General features: G+C 44.4%; 1 protein-coding gene and 1 long non-coding RNA gene across 9 annotated transcripts in view; one reads left to right on the forward strand and one right to left on the reverse strand.

The window, feature by feature from the left end:
• The window catches only part of Gm36853, a 14,178-nt gene extending 2,682 nt beyond the window's left edge, over nt 1-11,496 (forward strand). Inside the window, exons 2-3 of the long non-coding RNA XR_865947.2 lie at nt 2,983-3,587; nt 11,289-11,496. This is a non-coding gene — a long non-coding RNA (predicted gene, 36853). The remainder of the gene's footprint in view (nt 1-2,982; nt 3,588-11,288) is intronic.
• Nucleotides 1-21,951, reverse strand: part of Camk1d (calcium/calmodulin-dependent protein kinase ID) — a 421,404-nt gene that overhangs the window by 191,544 nt on the left and 207,909 nt on the right. The gene's annotated exons all lie outside the window — the stretch shown is intronic.

Consider the following 21,951-nt stretch of genomic DNA (forward strand, 5'->3'; position numbering starts at 1 on the left):
TTCAGCACAGTGGGGGTAGTGGTTCAATAGAACTGAAAATGGAAATGTGATAGATACAATGTAACTATTTTAAAAGACCGGAAAAATCTAAAACTCAAGATCAAGGGTAGGAGGGTGGGGAGACGCAAATAAACACAAGGCTGGTTTGCCTTGGGGGGGGGGGTGGGCTGGAGACTAAAGAACGTGGGTACCTGTAAGGCTGGGTGAGGTCAGAGAACTGGGTCCGGATGTAGAAAGACTATTGGATTTTCAAGTCTTCTACTGAAATAAGCCCAGGAAGGGGCCAGAGGTTGCTTTCTAGGGAGATGAAATTGGCAGGCTCAGAAATAACTGAGGAGAGACAGAAAGCACTTCTGAGAAAATAGGCAACTAACCAAGAGTTCCTCTGAGACTCAACCAGCAAACACACACACACACACACACAGAGAGAGAGAGAGAGAGAGAGAGAGAGAGAGAGAGAGAGAGAGAGAGAGAGAGAGAGAGAGAGAGAGAGAGAAAGAGAAAGAGATTGGGAGAGGGAGAGGGAGAGAGGGAGAGAGAGAGGAGAGAGAGAGAGAGACCCAAAGCTTGGTTTATAACTGCCCAAACCCTGGAGCAACCAGGATGCCCGCTAGAAGGCAAGTAGCTAAACAAAGGACTGAACGCTCCTTGGGAAAGAACTATTGAGCCTTCCACAGTGAGCCAGAGGGAAGGTAAGTGCAGGACCCTCAGGGAAAGATGTCTATCTAGAAAGTCTATGTGCCGAATGATGCCAACTCTGACACTAGAGATAACAAAGGGAGCATCAAAGGATAGAGAAGGGAGGGTGAAAGGGACAACCAGGTAAAGAGCAGGGGACTTTGAGAACGGTGAAACTAGTCTGTTGGGCACAGCAGTGCTGGGTGCTATCCCTATGCATCAGTTCAACACCACAGAAGTTAGGCACCGAGAGTGAGCCCCAGTGATAACTAAATACCTGGCTCAGTATGTAGTCCGCATCAACACTGGCCCATCGGTTCTCACACAAGTGGCCACTGCATGCAAGATATGGTTAATAGGAGAAACTAGAGGTGAGAGACCAGGGCAGCTCACTGTGCTCTCCTCGCCACTATTTCATAACTGAAAATTGTTTTTAAAACTATAGTAAGCTAAGCATGTGCTTGTGTGCATAGACGAATGCACACACAACAAGACAAGAATGGGTAAAATTAAGACTGTTAGTACCAAACATTCCATTATTACCAGAGGGAATGTCTAAGTTAGGGTTTTACTACTGTGAAGAGATACCATGACCAGGGCAACTCTTATAAAGACAACATTTAACTGGGGCTGGCTTACAGGTTCAGAGGTTCAGTCCATTATCATCAAGGCAGAAACATGGCAGCATCAAGGCAGGCATGGTGCAGGGGGAGCTGAGAGTTCTACATCTTCATTTGAAGGCTGCTAGCAGGATACTGGCTTTCAGGCAGCTAGGATGAGGGTCTAAAAGCCCACACTCACAGTGACACACTTAGTCCAACAAGGCCACATCTACTCCAACAGGGCCACATCTCCAAATAGTGGCACTCCCTGGGCCAAGCATATACAAACCATACCAGAGAATAAGAATGGTATGTGCTCTTTTGAAAACAGGCACACAAGACAACAAGAATCGCCTGGCAATTCTCCTTCTAGTGACAGAGATAGGAGAGGGTTGTGCGTCTTCACAAAGATTCACAAAGTTAAAACTGGAAACACTCCAACTACTTATTCCCAGGAGATTGCAGAAGCAGCCTGAGACGCCTGAGATGCCTTTCTGCAATGGGTGCTCACACACACTGAGGCAGGACCACAGTAGCAGGAAGGTGCTCCAAAGCATGCTGGGAACACAGCACAGAAAGAGCGCACACTCTGTGTGGTTTGTGCACAGGAAGCAAGAAAATACACACATACGAAATGATCGCCTGTGATAAATGTCAGGCTCGTTGCAGGGACAGACAGTACTGAGATTTTTTTTTTTTAAGCTCAAAGATGATTTTTATTAGAATTTGAGAGAAAAAAACAGGGCAGGAAAGATATAACCTCAGCATCGATTGGAGATGGAGAACAAGTAGAGAGACAGCTATGCCCCTTGTAAGTAGCTATATTAGAACCGAGTGGAAGCTTCAGAGTCAGGGCGAGAACACCCAGAGTGTCAGGAAAAGTATGTCTAGGCATTGGTTTATACCTGGAAGAAAATAATAGAGGAGAAAGAAAGAATAGCAGGCAGGTGAATGGCTACCTGAAGGAAGATTTGCAAGCCACCCTCCAACCTCCTGCTTTGGGCTTGTCATCACTATAACAAGGATTGTCACCACATGACGGAGACTAGTTGCTTGTTCACAAGCTCCGAGGTGGCCCAACACTTGCATCATGGCAATGCCAAAGAGATAGGAAACTGAGGTTTTCATTTCTGGTAGACAAAAATCAAGAGTTTTTCCTGACCCATCTCTCCTAGTGTTAACAGAGACGAAGTATGCCCTCACATCTCTATGCTTACTCAGTACTAAAGATCAGCCACACGCCAGATGTCCACACAGACCTCACATGGAGTCTGGCAGAGACAAGGTGGTGCCTACCCTTTCTGCTCTTGAACAGAGCCAGCAAAAATCCAAGATTTCAATATGATTCAGTCTTATAAGATAACACAAAAGTGTCTAAAAATCTATACACATATTTCTATAAAAGAAAGTTCTGCAAAATCATAGAATAAAAAAATTACTAGAAGAATCCATGGTATGTATCCCTTTGTACTAATAATAACAGTGTGGATACCAATTTGCATTATCATTTACAATGAAATATACATATGTTAACAAAACATATATAAGATTCCCATAATAAAAAAATCACAAAGCAATAATACAAATCAAATAAAATACAAGACATAATTACAAATACAAATACTATAATATCAGAAAGAAAAAATAAATGGACAAACATGTTAATAGATTTATTCTAATAAATATAATTATTTATATACAGGCTCAACACAGATGGTCATAGCCACATTATGCATGGTATATTCATGAGTTTCTTCTTCACAAGACAACAGGATGGTCTACTCGTATATACAGCCTGGATCCATATCCAGACAACGTTGGAAGAAAAAGATGACCCTAAAGGTCGTATGTTTCTTTTTTATAGACCATTATTGTTGTGACAGAATGGAAAGGAAATCAGAGAGAATGAGAGCAAGAGGGGATGAGTTCCCTGCTGAACAGCAGCATGAGAGATTCTGGGAAGACTCTATGTCTTGATGTGGGGTCCACTAGCGGCATCCTGCTGTGGTGCATGCTATGGTATAGTTTCCATTTGAGTGTGTTCTTCACGTTTGCATGCATGTGTGCATAGGAGCAGGTGCACGTGTAGGCATGGGTATGCAGAGGCCAGAGATAAATTATTCTTCAACAGTTCACCACCTCCCTTTTTTTCTGTTTTGAGACCCATCTCTCACTAACCAGGAGCTCACGGATTTAGCTAGACCCGCTGGCCAGTGGGTCTCAGGCATGTGATGGCTCCACCTCCAGCCCAGGAGCTGTGTGCCACTGTGCCCAGCTGTTTGCATGAGCGCTTGGCATCTGACTCAGGTACTTATACTCCGGTGGCTTCACCACTGAGCCATCTCCCCAGCCTGAGAGTATTCAAAACGTCTCCAGGAAGGGAAACTCCATAGATGTGTTCATGGAGTATCTTCACGTTATTTCTTAAAATTACATGTGAATCTACAATAATCTCAAAAATGCAATGTTTAATTTAAAAACCTGAGTTAGTGTGGATATTACCAAAATATTTTGCTCTCTTTATGTATTAGTGGTAGATTTTGTTTGTTTGTTTGGTTTGGTTTTTGTTTGTTTAGAGGATTTGGTACAAGATAGAAATAAGGATAATAGGGCTGGAGAGATTGCTCAGTGGTTAAGAGCACTGACTGCTCTCCCAGAAGACCTGTGTTCAATTCCCAGCAACCACCTGGTGGCTCACAACCATCTGTAATAGGATCCAATGCCCTCTTCTGGTGTGTCTGAAGACAGCTACAGTGTACTCACACATAAAATAAATAAATCTTTAAAAAAAATAATACTTTAAAAAAAAAAGAAGGATAATAACATCAGCCTTATAAGATTACTGTGAGTGCCAGGCACTGGTGGCATATCTCTAACCCCAGCACTTGGAAGGCAAAGGCAGACAGACTCTGTAAGTTCAAGGCCAGCCTAGTCTACAGAACAAGTTCCAGGACAGCCAGGGCTACACAAAGAAACCCATCCTCAATCAATTAAAAAAAAAAAATACTGTGAGCTTCAACAGTCTACTAGACATAGAGTCCCTAGGTAGAGCTTATCAGATGTTATTCAAAGACTCTTAGCCATTCTTATTTCAGTGAATAATTCAAACACACTCACTGAATGCATAATCTATGGCAAGACTCAGTAACTCCTTCTAAAATAAAACATCTCATGTTGGGAGAGAGCACGGCAGTGTTCCAGAGGGAGGGCGACCTGGATCTGAGGCTCAGCACAGCCATGGTTCTTACTGTTCATCCCCATGCAAGCTACTTAGCCACCCTCAACTGCCTTTCCCGCAACAGACATTGAATGTGTGATACACACTCATGGGATTACACTACGCTTTGCATAAGTGTCCTCTAAGCATCCACAGTCCCGAGGGTGTCACTAATAAAAAGGGCGGAGCTGTTAGGATACAGGGCCTAGGGAGAGTGCTTTAGGTTGTAGATATCATGTTCTCAAAGGAGGTTTTGGCTCCCTAGATTGATCGATCGATCTATCTATCTATCTATCTATCTATCTATCTATCTATCTATCTGTCTCTCTCTTTGTCTCTCTGTCTTTCTCTCTCTGTGTGTCTCTCTCTCTGTCTCTCTCTCTCTCTGTGTCTCTCTCTCTCCTTCTGAGCCAGTAATTAATAATCAAATTGAATTGCTTTGAGTCTTACTGTTAATTGCCAACTTGGCAGAAACTAGAACTGCTTGGGAGATATGCCTGTGGGTGTCACTATGGCCGATGGTCTTGAGTGCGTTAACTGTGGCACAGTCCCTATGTATACAGCACATGGCATTTGTCCCTAGCTGGGATCCTGGACTGTGTGGATGGAGAGCAATCCCTGAGCAGCATACACTCACTGCTCTCTGCTTCCCGAATGGGAACACCCTGTCACCAGCTGTTTCAAGCTCCTGCCACATGGGTTTGCAACTAGAAGCAGCCCTTTGTCCTTAAGCTGCTTTTGTTGGAGCATTTTATCGCTGCAACAGGAAAAGAGACTAAGACATTTCAATTAACTGATAAACTATGGCTGCCGTTGTCTTCACTGTGCTACAGAAACGTTACACTTCCAGAGAACGATCTCTCCCTTTTTCTGCTTGAATTCCTCTAAAAAAAAACTTTATTGCAAGCATCATGCATAAAGTACACAATAAGTACTCTCTAAAAAAACCAAGTCAACCTGGCATCACTAACTGAAAGTGAATGCCATCCATGTCATATCCTAAGCACAGGGACCACAGGAAATGCCCCCATACTTCAGGATGGGGAATGAGCAGGCATGTCATCAGGATACCCTCGGTAGAGACTCAGAATATTCAGCCCTGAGGAGATGAAGAGGAAACTGGCTGGAAGCAGCTGAAAACCATGAACCAGAATAAAACTGAGTAGCATGGCCAGATGTTCACAACAATGTGAACCAAGATGAGAGGGAACAGAATAGACTCTGAACAATAGCATTCAGATCAATTAAAACCACAAATGCAGAGCTGACAGGAACGCACTGTACATTTCCAAGAGCCAGAGAGGGGCTGGGGAGGGTCTCAGAAGAAGAGCCCTTGCCTAACATGCGTGAAGCTTGGGATTGCACCCCCGATACTACAAAATTTAAAATTATAAAAGCTAGAACAAAGGGGTTTGAATGGCAAACACTGCAAGAAACACATATGTTTACCTGAATTAAACATTGCATAACAGGTAACACTCAGTGGCAGAACACAAGCCTGGTAGCATGAAGCCTCAGTTTGCCCCTAAATCCACAGAGACACACACACAGACACACACACACAGACACACACACACACACATAGACACACACAGACACACACACATATAGACACACACAGACCCACACAGACACACACAGAGACACACACAGAGACACAGAGACACACACACAGACACACAGAGACACACACACACAGACACACACACACAGAGACACACACACAGACACACACACACACAGAGACACACACACATAGACACACACACACAAATTCCACACTTATGGAAAAACCCCATGATGTGTCAGAAATATGTACATGCTTTGTATGTCTATATATCAATCGAGATAAGTTTGATTTTTATCTTTTTCAACCCAGGCAGAGTTAGAATCCTGTACCTTCTTTCCGAACCTAACCAGGCTCAGTTATCCAGAGCAACAAGGAAGTACCCAGCAGTGCTGTGGCACCTTCAGGGCTAGAAGCAGCCAGAATGAGGAGGCTAATGTGTGTCATTGGATAAATGTCACCGTTTGTGGTGACTTAAAGACTTGAATCTAGGAACAAATGTCACATCACTGAAGCACATGCATTCTTTCATCCCTCAAAATGGAAATTGAACACTAAACTGTGCATTGCATAGGCTTAAACGTTTTCTTTCTTCTCGTGAACATGACACAGTGATGGGGAAATAAGGTAGAGAGTGACGGCAAGGAATCTGATTAGCATCTCTAGCTTCATCTTATAGGTACTGTTCACACATGTGCACACACCACACACATTTACCTAGAAAGCAGGCAAGGAAGCAAGCAAGGAAGGAAGCAAGGAAGCAAGGAAGATGCAGGGTGGTATTTGACATAAGTGATGCCAACAAGATCAACATATATTTCAGAATGGTGGGATTATAAGTGGTCTCCTCATTTCGCCTTTGTGATTTTCTTTGTGCTTCAGTCATTGAGAAAGAAAATTTTAGATAAAACAAGAGCACCCACTAACCTGTTAGAGGTTAGCCATCTTCTGTGGGCACAGTAGCAATGCTAGCGCAAACCTTACGTGTTTTTAGCTACTGACTGGGCATGTCCTGGGGGAAGCTCCACCACTCACGCCCCTTGCCTATGCAGTGGTCTTGGAGGAGGGCTTGGTTGGTTCCTCCATAGGCTTTAGAAACTGGGGACCAAGAAGGAAAGAATACTGGGAAAAAATTACAATAGAATCTCTCCACAACCACCCTGTCTCACCTACACATACAACTGGTTAAAGAATGTCCTAAAGTACTTTGGAGTCATAGACACAATTCAGGTACTTACAAGGATTCAAGAGGCAGAGCCTTCCAATCCCTCTACTCTCTAGATGGTGAATCTTTTTTAGATTTGTTTTTTGTTTTTTTGTTTTTCTGGTGAAAATTGGGTAAAAACAGCAGTTTCTTGAGAGTCTGGACAGAAGGATTAAATAAGCTAATTCATGAAAGTGGGTTAAGACCATGGGAACACGATAGTAAGGACAAATATTAACTGCTGTGGTTATTAACCAAATTAATTCAAGTTTTGATTTTCAATAAATACTGAAACAGGGGCTGGGGAGATAGCTTAGTGCTTGCTGCTCTTGCAGAGGACCCAGGTTTAGGTCTCAGTACCTGCACCCTGGCTCACAGCCATACCTACAGTCCTGGAGGTTCTGGCATCCTCTTCTGACCACTGGAGGTGTGAGTGTGCATGTGGTACACATATATACACACAGGCAAAATACCATATGTGTGTGTAAGTGTGTGTGTAAATACACACACACATATATATAATTTTTCAAGCAGTGAGACATTTATCATATAATAAATATACATTTGTCCCCTACTAACTGCTCTAAAAGGAAAATTAACCTCATTTGGGGAGTGGAAGTTCTCAGAAGGAAAAAAAAACCAATTTATTAATTAGAATTTTATGATTATAGAAAATGGGAAAGTTACAGATCCATAGCCAAATTATCTGGAAGTATCTCCAACCTCTATAGAGGCCATGTCTGGATAACCTAGCATCCTTGTAACTATTATATGAAATTGTTTGGGAGGACTTGTTTAGTGAGCCGCTAGCTCCCACCATCCCGGCAGCTAAGGATATCGTCATCAGACAGCATCTGAAATGGAGAGAAGAGATCTCTCCACTTTGCTGTGACACAGCTCCAGTGTTTCCATCAGTGTATTTTAAAAGTGCCCTGGTTTGTGACTTTCCTTTTCTCTACTGCTGTAAACGCTTCCTGACTGTTGCCGTATTTTAACATGGCCTTTGGGACCACCTGAATTCACATACTTAGGTGATGATCACTCCTGTGTGGCTCTAGAATAAACTATGGTTTGAAGGGAGAACTGTGTATTACAGCAACAATCAGCTCGCGTTTCCTTGTCATTCTTTAACCACATCTTACGCATACATGTGCACTCACACACAGACACTCCAAGACACTAAAATGAAACCTCGATCAAGAGGCAAAAGCAGGTCTTTTGCTTAATGATAATAATGATTCCTAATCATTCAAGAAATGAGTCTTCATTCCTGAGGAGACCGCACTGCAAGGCCCTGCCACATGCTGCCTCTCCCACCTTGTTACACACAACTCTTTGCACAACACAATCACCCTTTTGGGCCCTTTGGCTTCCTACACGACACTCCTCCATTCCTAAGCAGTGCCTTAGTCCTGTAGCATCAAAGTACCTCCTCCTGTTCTCTAACTGTGTCTCAAACATGGCGTTCCCTGAGAAGTCAAAAGTCTGGGCACCCAAGGGACTTTTAAAATTGTGTCCTCCCATCTTTTTTCTATGGGAAAGGGACCCTCTAGGTGGTCCCGGACCCTTTCATCTGAATTTTAAAAATGAGTCCATTGAGAATAGGACCACATATTCCAATCCAAAATAGGAATAACCTAAAGATAACATTAGTAAAGTGTATGTCTCCCATTCCTGTTAAGGGCTAGCAAAGCGCCCTTCAATCTTACCTCACTTCTAAAAGTCTTTCACTATATTCCCTTTTTATTATATTTTTTGTTTTGTTTTTAACTAATCAAGACACGACCAATTGAGTCACGAGAGCACTTGCTTACAAAGCTAAGTGGCAGATGCCAACAAGAGAAAATATTCTCTGAGCCTCAACAACTATACAAAGCAAGTGTAGAAGTGGGTCCCAAGTTTCAAAACAAATGAAACACATGGTTTTTCAAATCCATCTCACATAGATCTATCATGAGAATGCAGTTGGGGTTTTCAATAACGCTGCCTTATTTTTCAATGGCCTCTCACAGTCGGAGGGGATGGTGATGGTCAGGATATTACTACTGAAGGATTGCTGCCACAGGCACCAGCTGCCCATTTTCAGGAGCTGTGTATTACTCACCAGTGCCAGTTCAGAAGGTGGCAGTTCTGGATATGGATCCCAAACTTGTTGGTTTTGCTTGTTTCTATAAAAGTTTCCTGGGGCCTTAGAGGGTACTAAAAGATAAGCCTTAACTCTAGTATCCAGTAGGATTCACTATCCCTACACCATAAGGGGAATTGATGTTCAGCCTTGGACTTCACCTACCCTTTTAGACCTGCTACTAATGAAGAGACAGGGGCAGCTATCCCATACCAAATAGCCATGTCTAGGGACAGAGAAGGGACACACCTCCTATTCCAATCCCCAAGATGATGTTCAAAACTGGGTCTCAGATAAGCCACATGTACCAAGAATAGACTGATTTAAGGAAGGAATATGGCAAGAAAAACCACTATTTAGAATTAGCCAGTTTAAGCAGACTCAGTTTAATGACCCCAGTTTGGTTTTCAGGAATACCCAAAGTACCCAGTCAGGAGCCGGCTGAACATCTGCCTTTGCCGGTCCATCAGGCCTGTGCAGGGTGTTGATGCTGGCCTGTCTGGTCAGCTATATGTTGGTGTCCAGATCCACTGTAAACACTCCTCTGTGCATTCAGGCAAGAGGGGACCTTGATGTCACCATGGCCTAGCCCCTCTCCTGTGGATTCTAACTGGGTATCTTGGTTGTCCCCAGAGCTGTGGTGTCTTGGGCCACTAGAAGGCAGGTGACTGATGACAGGTGTCTCTTTCCATGACTGTGGCTACCTTTCAGCACTCCCTTCTTGGCCTACAGTCTGTCATGACACTTCCTTAACCTCTTGGTGAAATATATATATATATATATATATATATATATATATATATTTATGTGTTTGCTTATTTGTTTTTTCATATAACAATACCAGAAACAAACGTTTCTAAAAGCTTTCATGCTGCCACAAAACTATGGAGATTTTATGTCTCTGGGTGTTTAGTAAATGATACATAATACAAGCGACAACTGTACCGAAAGCTAAGGAGTGACCTGGCACAAGAAGGGGAAATATCCTACTTCCAGACCCTCAGAGGTAGACCCTTCCTCTCTGCAGACATCTCTCTCCTCCAACAGGAAGAGCAGGCAGAAAACCAGACCCAGAACACTTCCTGGTACCACCAGGCCACCATCAAACCCACAGCATTAAAAGCTAACCCGAGAGAACAGACGTGCATCTCGGTGATGGCAACCCTTCCCTTCCTTGCCTTAGAAGCTATTTCTGTCCTTCACCAAGTCTGCCCATTGCCCTTGAAGGTATCTTGTTGCCTTTGGTTTTTTTTTCAGCACAGATTTTTGAAGCATGGGTTGCTGACAGCAGCTCACAGAGGCAAAGGGCACTGGGGGGTCCAGGACAAAGGGCACTGGGAAGGGCCAAAGTGGCTGGGCACAAGAAAGAGAGAGCTTTGTATCTTACTATGGCTTCCACCAAGCTCCCATTTTATTCCTGACTTAATGACCTCACTTAAGAAATTTAGCAGAATGGTAAAAACCTTAATATCAAGGTAGCTTGGAGCATAAGAAACTCAAGCAATTATTAGTCCCCAGGAAAATGGGGGTGCACAGAAGAGTGAATTCAACTGTAATCAGGCAGAGAAGCAGTCGGTATAATTTTTTTGTTTAAAATCACTGGGTACATGTGAACATGAGGGTTTGTGTGTGTCAGGGTGCATATTACAGCCTGCATGTGGAGATCAGAGGACAAACCCAGGCAGCAATCCTTGCCTTCTACCTTGTTTGAGATAGGGCCTCTTTTTGATCATTTTGTACCCCAGGTTAGCTGGCCTAGAAGCCTCCAGAGAGTCTCTTGTCTCTACCTCTCATTTCGCAGTGGGCACACCAGGATTACAGATGAGTGGTACTGTGCCCAGCTTTACATGGGTTCTGGGGAGATTCAAACTCAAGGTCTCACTCTTGTATGGCAGGCATGATACCTACTGAGCCACCATCGCAGCCTTTCACACGACGTCTCCCAGCCTGTGATGCATGCTCAGAAGCATCAAGCAGAAGCAAATACCTTCTTCCAGGATCAATGCAGATTTGTCTCCAAGAACCCAAGCAGTCATGGACGGGCAGAGGAACTGAAGAATAGGAATGTTAGAATTTCCAAGTGGGAAAAAGACGTTAAACATTTGGAGGATGGTCTGTGTTGCGTCTTCCAGGGATGGGCAAAGGGCACGTATGCTAGTTATCTTTGCACTGCTGTGACCAAAATACCGAACACAAAGAATTTAAAGGGAAAGCATTCATTTTGGCTTATGGTTTCAACTCACCATGTCAGGGATGGCATATCAGTAAAAATGTATGATAGAGGACATGTATTCACATAACAGCAAACCAGAAGCCGGGGCTGGGCTATAACCAATACCTACTTCTCATACCTAAGTGTGTCTCTGAAGCACACATGCTGCTCTGGCCACTTCCTGTATCTTTTTCTCCTGTATCTTCCTGTATCTCTGCCTCCTGGCTGCTATGATGTGAACTGCTGTCTTCTGGCACATCCTCCCTGCCATGGTGAACTGATCCCTTGAGACCATGAGCCAAGTTAATGCAAGCTGTCCCTGTGTCATATTCAGTTACGGACATCTGGAAGCTGGACCTGACGGTGCACACCATTAATCAATCTCAAAGCAGTGAGTTCAAGATCAGGGTAGTCTGCATGGTAAGTTACAGGGCAGCTATAATAAACGAGATCATGAGGCCCTGTCTTTACAAAGGAAAGAAAATACCGATAACACATCCTCAGTGCTGAGAGGCTCTGCCCATAGCTCAGAGGAAAAATACTACACAGGGGACCTAAGAAGAATGCTGAGTCGGATGCATTGGGGTTTTCACACCCAGGCCATGAACATGAGATGACATCATTTTTAGCCACTCATATTTGAACATGGCTGTCCAGGCCTCAATCATAATCATGGAGTGAGATCTCTATAAAAGTACCAAAAGTAGGCTGGAAGATAGTTCAATCAATAAACCTCTTACAATCATAAAGACCTGAGTTTGATCCCCAAAACACACACACACACACACAACGCAAGGTATGATGGTATATGATTGTAATTCCAGTGCTGGGTAGGCAAAAGCAGGCAGATCTGTGAGGTTTATTAGCCAACTAATCTAGCCAAGTTGGTGAGTTCCAGGCCAAAGAGAGACGCTGCCTCAAAAAAAGAAATGAATTGCAGCTGAAAAACAGGATACACACATGCATCTGCACATAGTATCTGCCAAACAAAAAATAAGTAAAATAATAGACACCCCAAAGAATGGCCTCTTAGAGCTTCTAGGTGGTGAAACTCTTGCAAGCTCCCAGGGGAGACTTAGATAGAGTTGGTAGGTTCTTCTACACTTCACCTATGTAGACTCTATCAGTGTCCACCATACTATCCTTTATAACAAGCAATAGGCATGCTCCCCTGAGTTCTGAGGCACTTCAAAAATGAATGGAGCTCTATGACCTGATTGGGGTTGGTCTGGAAAGCACAGGCCTTGTACAAGGTGGAGAGAGGAGGCCTGGGGACAGAGCCCTTAATCTGTGCAATCTGACATTCTCTTCAGGCAGACAGTGTCATAGCTGGATTGTGTTGAGGTTGCTCAGCTGGATCCACAGCTTGCCCTGCTTGCCTGCTTACTGGTGTGAGAAACACTCCGAGGTCAGGGGAATCTTTCGTGTTGAGTGTCACAGTGTGAAAGCAGAAGACACACAGGACAGGTTTGCTTTGTCTGACATAAAGATAGCACATTGTTATTCAAGGAGATCTCCTGGAGAAACCAGGTTAAGCCAAAGGTTGTTTCCTGGATACCGAGTCTCATCCATCCAGGTGGTCAAGAGACACAAGGCTGAGTCACCTTCCAAGGCTGTGACTGCTCCTGCCACAGGGACCTGAACCCAATGTCAGCTGTCTGAACAGCCTCTGCCATGAAATGGGCTAGAGACCAATGCACCAGCTCTTCCTGTGTAAGCCCTCTCTTCTCAGAGTTCACTTTATATTCCTGCTGTTATATTATTATTATTTTATTATCATCATCATGCTAGTCTATAGCATCAGATATAGCAGACATATCTGAGGCACAGATGGCAGAAGAGGCATTTGCTGACAAGATATAGGAGAGAACCCCATGGAATCAAGGGTTTATCCAGAGTTGGAATGTCAGTCCTAAGATTCAGCTGAGGGCAACTGTCCTGAGGCGATTACAGCTCCACACGGTATGAACTTGAAACATCAGGTTATGTACCCAGCTCTGTTTTTTTCACCTGGCCAATCTGCTGTCCAGTGGTGGCTTTAAATCAGTCACATCAGGGGCATTTCCAAATGGGGAAAAAAAAAAAAAGGTCTTTGTGGTTTGAACATGAAATGTCTTCCATGGGCACACCTATTTGACCTTTTTGGCACCAGCTAGATGTTAAAGGTTTGGGAACTTTTAGGAAGTAAAGTTTCTCTGGAAGAAGGAGCGGGTTACCAGGGGTTTGATACACTTCCTGTGCAGGTTTTGTGTTCTAAGTCCAGATGCAATGTGACCAGCCCACCGTTTCTGCTATGATGCTTTACCTATATAACATCATGTCTTCCCCTCCTATGAATGCTTAAACAGTTTCTGATTGGTTAAAATCAAAAGCCTATGGCCTTCAGCAAAAGACAGGATATTAAGGTGGGACATCAGAAAGAGAGACACACAGACAGACAGACAGACAGACAGACAGGCCCTGACTGACTCTTGGAAAGAGATTTGCCACCCAGACTCAGAGGAAGTTGGACATATGAAACTAAGGAGAGGTAACCAGCCATGTGGCAGACATAGAATGGTATGAACAGGTATAGAAGTTAAAGGTTGGTTGGGGAGCAAACCTAAGCTAAGTCCATAAGCACTGTAGATAAATATAAGCCTCCTTGTCACTATTCAGGAACTGGGGTGGGACCAGAAAACCTGAGCAGTACAGGATGACACTGTCCAAGAATCCATAAGTTAGAAAGGAAAGTATTTTTTAATTGTTAAAGTAAATACACAGCCACAGTTGGTAATGTAGCTTGGCTGAAAGAGTATTTGCCAAACATATACAAAACGCTAGCTTCGATTCCCAGCACCTCATAAACCGAGCATGGTGGAGAATTCCTGCAGATCCAGGAGTAAGACAGTAGAAGCAGGAGGATCAGAAACATGAGGTGATTGACAGCTACAGGACAGTGAGGGGGACAGCCTGGACACCTGAACCCTAACTCAGAAAACAAGAAAACAGCCCATTCATCTAATCCTGTTACTTACTCCCCGGGCTCCTGATCTGGCATAAGCCCGTTGCTGCCACACATCTGTCCTTGTCTGCACCACAGATGATCTCCTTGCTGGCCGACAAGGACCCAGTGAGCCAGGACTTGGAATTATAGCAACAATAAGGAGAATAATAATGGCAGACAGCTGCTGCTGGCATTGCCAGCTGCCGGGCACAGACCCAAGTGCTTCACATAGTGTGCTCCATTTTCTCCTTACACCCTGGGATTTCAGCCACCAGACACCTGACACTCAGAGTTGCCCAAGTCTGCACACACTGACATGACCCCACAGAGCCAATGCACTTAAGCACTGGCCCACAAGGCCATGTTCCCAAGAACTGGAGGCAATGTATGTTTGAGGAAGAAAGGGAAGAGAGGCATGTTTTGTAAATGTGCATTCTGTAGTCCATAAATCTATATACATATAGCTATTATATATAGATATTACATTTGCATACACATTTTAAGTGTGTGTGTGCTTGTGTGTGTGCACGCCTATGTATATGCATGTATGGAGGTCAGAGAACAACTTTTCAGAGTCTGTTAAACCCTATAATTTTTATGTTATATTTATTATATCTGTTAAACAAACTGAAAAGTTTCTAATTCCGGCTTAACTTCATTTTTTTTTTCCTTACCAGACTTGAGAGTATAAACCAGTGACAGACCAATTGGTAGAGCTTATGAGGTTCTGGGCTCAACCTCTAGTACCAGAGAAGGAGAGAAGGAATTGAAATCTTTCTGACTTGAAGTATGTTTTGTGTACAGTGGCCATTTTTCAGTCCCACAAGGCTGGGGTTTATATTGAATGAACACATAACCTGTGGTTCCTTCCCATCACTGCCTCAATAAGAAACATAAATCCATCATGGAGAGAAAACTGCCAAAACTGAGAGAATTAAATCTCTCTGCAAAAACATCAAAATACTTTAAACCACAAAATTCTATCCTCAAATCCATTTATTTTTCTGTATTTCCTTTGGTCAATTTTGCTAGTCAATCTCACATTCCTAAAACTATTTAAAAAAAAAAAAGAGTTCTAGTCATGAGTTTTTCTTTGTTTTAAAGGTAAGATTCTCTTTGTGTCTGGGTAGGCAAGTCCCACGATACCTTTGAACAGCCTTCAAAGCTGTTTCTTGCTTTAGATCCTTAGGGTCACTCCAGAGTGTCAGGTACCTGCTGGATGGCTGAGAGCCAGGACTTGTACAGGGATGCAGGGATGTAGGGATGTAGGAATTCAGGGATGTAGGGATGCAGGGTGTAAGGATGTAGGGATGCAGGGATGCAGGGATTCCGGGATGTAGGGATGCAGGGATGTAGGGATACAGAATGTAAGGATGCAGGGATGCAGGGATATAGGGATTCAGGGATGTAGGGATGCAGGGATGCAGGGATGTAGGGATGCAGAATGTAAGGATGCAGGGATGCAGGGATGCAGGGATATAGGGATTCAGGGATGCAGGGATGCAGGGATGCAGGGATGTAGGGATGTAGGGATGCAGGGATGTAGGGATGTAGGGATGCAGGGATGTAGGGATGCAGGGATGTAGGGATGCAGAATGTAAGGATGCAGGGATGCAGGGATGCAGGGATGCAGGGATATAGGGATTCAGGGATGTAGGGATGCAGGGATGCAGGGATGTAGGGATGTAGGGATGTAGGGATGCAGGGATGTAGGGATGCAGGGATGTAGGGATGTAGGGATGCAGGGATGTAGGGATGCAGGATGTAAGGATGTAGGGATGCAGGGATGCAGGGATGCAGGGATGTAGGGATGCAGGGATGTAGGGATGCAGGGATGCAGGGATATAGGGATGCAGGATGTAAGGATGCAGGGATGCAGGAATGCAGGGATGTAGGGATGCAGGATGTAAGGATGCAGGGATGCAGGGATGTAGGGATGCAGGATGTAAGGATGCAGGGATGCAGGGATGTAGGGATGCAGGATGTAAGGATGTAGGGATGCAGGGATGTAGGGATGCAGGGATGCAGGGATGTAGGGATGCAGGATGTAAGGATGTAGGGATGCAAGGATGCAGGGATGTAGGGATGCAGGATGTAAGGATGCAGGGATACAAGGATGCAAGAAAGCAGGGATGCAGAGATGTAAGGATGCAGGGATACAAGGATGCAGGGATGCTGAACAAATGTAAAGAGTGCTGGGAGAGGTTCCAAGTGACTAGCACCACTCAATGGCCCATAACGTTCCTGCTTTCCTCTCCTCACAAAGCCTCTCCAGAGCATTTTCTATTCACAGGAAAGCTTGGGGTGGTTTGAAGAAGGTTCTCATTTGGCCACAGTGATCATCCTCACTACTGAAGAAAAGAGGTGTGTAAAAAATTTGCCTACTTTAAAACTCACTATGTCTGGGCATGTAGCACACAGTTATAATGCCTGTACTTAGAAAGCTGAAGGAGGACCACAAGCTTGACCCCACCCTAGGCAACACAGTGTGTTCCAGAATGGAAGGAAGGGAAGAAGTAAGGATGGCAAAAGAGTGAACAAGGAAATCAACCCACCAGCTGGATACATCAGACGGGTGTGTGTGTGTGTGTGTGTGTGTGTGTGTGTGTGTGTGTGTGTGTGTGACTGAGCATGTGTGTATGTATGTGCATGTGTGTGTGTGAGTATGTGTAAGGGCATGTGTGGTGAGTGTGTGTGAGTGTATATGTGAGTGTGTGTCTGAGTGTGTGTACCTGAGTATGTGTGTGTGACTGAGCGTGTATGTATGTATGTGCGTGTGTGTATGTGTGCGTGTGTGTATGTGTGTATGTGTGAATGTGTGTGTATGTATGTGCACATGTGAGTGTGTGTATGTCTGAATGTGTGTATGTACATGTGTGTGAGTGTGTGTATGTGCACATGTGTGTATGTGCACATGTGTGTGAGTGTGTGTGTGTGTGTGAGAGCATGTGTGTATGTGCACATGTGTGTATTGCACATGTGTGTGAGTGTGAGTGAGTGTGTGTGTACTCTCCAGGGATCTCCTGTCCTGACTTGCACACATCTGGACTCTAGGCAAGCTGTTCTGCTCTTCTAGCATTTATGTGAAGTCTGAAGATGTAAACACAAGTCCTCATGGCCCATAGCAGGCACGTTACCCACTGGACCAATTCCCAGGCCCCTGGAGAAGCATTTGAGGAAAGAACAAAAGAGAAGAAAAACGGATTGAGCACACCTTCTCCTCCTCTCATCTTCCTTACCTGCTTTAAAAGAAGAATGGGAGTGTTAAGACAGCATGAACAGAGATCGGGACGCTGTGCTGAGATGATGCATAACCTTTGAACTCCAAGAAACTTTCCCCTCTCCCGAGATCTGCTGGATAACCAAGAACATGCTAAGAGTGAATGGGAATTAGTGCTGCTGGGCTGCAGTGGTGAACAAGGTGACCAAAGAGACTGAACTGTGCTTAAAACAGCCCCTCCCTTGTGGGGCTGTAGGACAAAGTAGCCTCTAGAATGCTTTAGCAAAATGTGAATAGAAAAGATTAAGTCCCAGTATCCTTTGAGTGGGTTAACAGGGTTCATGAAGACTAAGTGCTCATCACAGTACTTATTCTGCAGTTAGAATCTGAAGTGTCTCCGGGGGGCCCATGCATTGAAGGCTTGGTACCAAACACAACCACAGTGATTGACGATATTGAGAAATACTTGGATTATGTAGGCTTTGAGCTCAGTAATGAATCAGTCCACTGACCGATTCATAATTTGATAGGTTATGGAGAAGTGACAGAAACTTGAATCCAACTTAAAGTACTGGATTCATCTCAGCAGCCTTTGGGGACTATACTTTGTTCTTGGTACAACTGCCCTCTCTTTCTATCTCACTGCTGTGAGGTGAGCATCTTTTGTCTGCCACACGCTCCAGACCCTGTTGTGCTGACTCACCAGAGACCCACGGCATTGGGACCAAGGGACATAGTAAGACCTCTGACACTGTGACCCCAAATAAACCTTTGTTCTATTAAGTCTCTTATCTATTTTGTCACAGTGATGGAGAGATCCTGACTTGACATGCTAAGTGCTCATGTGGGGAACGTGGTTGTGTAAATGGCAGAAGACAAACAGACCTCGATGGGTCCAGACTTCAAATGTTCTCTGTGAAATCAAAATACTTCATTGGACGAGTCTTCCCCAAATGATGGTTCCTTGCACAGTCAGCTCCAGGAAAATATTTTCTGTGATCAACTAAGTCTGGATCTGCCCATGCTACCAGCAGTAAGATTCTCTTCTTCCATTGCTGGAGACTCCTGGCAATTGGAAGAATCCAGCTTTTGTGTTCTCTGTGCCTCTCGACACATACAAGAAAGTTCACATGCATTCTAAAGTTCAGTGGAGTTCCAAATATTTGAAGAGATCTCTAGAAATGCTCAAAATTAGTTCATAAATTATAGGTGGTAAATTACAAATATCAGAAAAGCAGATTAGATATACTTAAGTGATGCTCAGGCTGAGGAGACGGCTCGGTGGTAAGTGCTTGCTGCATGAGCACAGGAACTTGACTTTGGATCCCCAGGATCAGTGTAAAGTTAGATGCTGTACCCCACACCCACAGTCCCAGGACTTCTATGGAAAGGGAGGAAACCACTGGAGAATTCCTGAACGTCAGCAGCCAGGTAGCCTGGTATGTGCAGCAGTAAACAATAAGAAACTCTGCCTCAAACAAGGTAGAAGGTGAGGACTAACACTCAAGGTTATCATCTGTCCTCTACTTACGGCATCACTTACACACATAACATACACACACATGTGCATGTGGAGAGAGAGACAGAGACAGAGAGAGAGAAAGAAAGAGACAGACAGACGGGGGGGGGGGGGGTTAAAAAGTAGTCCTCAAGTTCCTTGGACCAGCAGCATAAAATATGCACTTCCTTAAAGTTCCCTGGAGAAGGTGAGCCCTTGTGTATGTCCTCAGTGAGACAACCCAGCTTCCAGAACACCACCACCACCTAACACTTCTGCTGACAAACCAAAGGCACTATGCATTCATGTTTCATTCAACGACTTAACTCATTGATGACTCTGATTCTCAAAGCATCACAACTATCACCCCTGGGATTTTTCCCCTGCGTTTATGTAACTTATATCTCACAGCATTGTCTTTGGTACAATATTCTTTAACCAAAGAAATAGTTCTAAGCTGCCAATTTGCTTCTGTGGGCTCTAAGAATTCAATGACACACATGAAAGCCTCCTAAGCTTTTAGGGGAATCTGCTTTACCTGAGATGACAGACAAGTAGGAAACATTCATAACACTAAGCAGTAAGAACCAGATAGCCCACAGGCCTGGCCTCCTGCTGCACAGCAAGGCAGGCACTACTACAGTGAGCAAGTACGTGGTATAGAGATGGAAGATGAAGAGAAGTGGAGTGGTTCATGCACTGTGAAGAGAGGAGAAACTGGAGATGCAACAGAGGTGAGGAATGCCCTGATGTGAGAGGGCTTCCCTACCATCTCAGGCCATGGTGATGTCTGGGCTCATGCTGCTATTGAGGGCCATGTCTGAGTGTGTGGCCCTACCACAGCAGGATGCTGCTGCTATTGATGTCCATGGTTCACGTCACCACCAAAGGCCATTCAGACATCTGTGGTCTGGGCTGCTGTCTGAGGCCTTGTTGATGTCCTACGACCTCAGTGAGCTGTACCCCCCTCTCACCTGGACAGGGGCTGGAGAGTTGGCCCTGAAGGCACAGACATAAGAGAGCTGGTCCCATCCCTTGCTGGGTCAGCAGGGAGGAATTGGGTCTGAGGTATGGTAGCAAGAGAGCTGGTAGAATGAATAACTCAACTACCTCCCAGGCCCAGATCTACACCAACATCTACCCCATCTATGAGCTACTAGAGCATGTGAAGGGACAAGTTCTGCAGAACCAAAGTTCATGCAAGATCTCCATGACTCCGGGGAACAGCAGGATATCCAAAAGAAGTCTAGGTCAGGGTCCATTATTGATGGTGTAGTAGAAGCCAGGGCCCTCAAATCAGACCAATGACTTATCATAATGGACATTTGTAAGTAAAGCTGTTCCTCCTTCAGGAAATATTCTTCCTACCAATGTTAATAACTCCATGATAATCAGACAGCATGAATGAGGGAGGTGAGGTTGTATGAAAATGGTAATCAGTGAGACCTTCAGGATAGCCCCTAAGGCTGTGAGAAAGAACTCTGAAAACATGAGCTGAAAAATATATAACTTTTCAACTATGCAAAATATAATAATGCAATATAAATTATATGAGGGGCTTCATAAACGTAAAAGAACAGAATCAGCTGTACTATGAGCCAGCTTGTCAGAAAAAGATATAAAGGAAGGCAGATAAAAAGGCAGGCAGATTCCTGAGTTCAACATCAGCCTAGAACAGCAAATTTAGGTCCAGGCATGTAGGCCAGAATGGAAATCTCAAGATGGGATCCCACCCAGTTAAGTTGATTGTTTGTGCTTACAATGAATCTCTGAATTCATTTGCAATGTTAAAAAAATGTGCTTGCTGTCTTTTTCTAAGTATCATGGAGATGGGGCCATGGACTGCTGATTCATGTAATAATCTAAAGGGAACCTAGAGTAAATGACTGAATTGATATTTAAAGAAAAGACTGGGCCTTGGTCTTTGAGAATTGGGTTATCTGGATGAGCTGTCTGGAGATCTCAGAGAAAGCTGTCTTGAGCAGAGGGTTATCTGCAACACTGTCTTGAGCAGAACACAGACTGTCAGCTTGTACCCACTGATGTGACTTTAAGTCATCCTTCTGCCACCCCCAGACAGCCCTTCTTCAGGATCTCTCTCCAAGCTGAGGCTGGTCCTTGGCAGGGTCTCCAGGGGGTGTGTAAGTCCTTGGAAGTCATAGCTAGAAACTATGTCTAAGAGTTTCATGGGTGTTAAAGATAATGAAGTTTACACTTTTCTGTGGAGAGCCGTGCCGTGAGCAATCGCCATTATAAGATGGCGCTGGCTTCCACTGCGCCTAACTAGTAAGCAAGCCTTATGCACAAGTGCAAGAGTGAACTCATGCCTAGTCACTGCCCATCTCGCGGTGTAGTAATGGGGTGATGGGCGAGCAAAATACTTTTCAATGCTGGAAACAGGAAACATTGATTTGAGTGAATTCTTGGTTTCTGTAGACATGACAGATGATCACGTAGTATATCTATCAGTCTACAGCTGAACTGGTTTGGGGAACAAGGTTTAAAATCTGGTCTTTCTGGAGGAGACAGAGATGTGCACATGGGGAGTGGTACCTTCAGGGCTGTTTGCAGAAAGGCTCAAGTAGGCAGGGGCTGGGGATGAGTTCACACAAGCCTTCGCCCACCTCGGGCTGACTGCCCTA

This window comes from Mus musculus, chromosome 2 (assembly GCF_000001635.26).
Source record: "Mus musculus strain C57BL/6J chromosome 2, GRCm38.p6 C57BL/6J".
Taxonomy (NCBI): domain Eukaryota; kingdom Metazoa; phylum Chordata; class Mammalia; order Rodentia; family Muridae; genus Mus; species Mus musculus.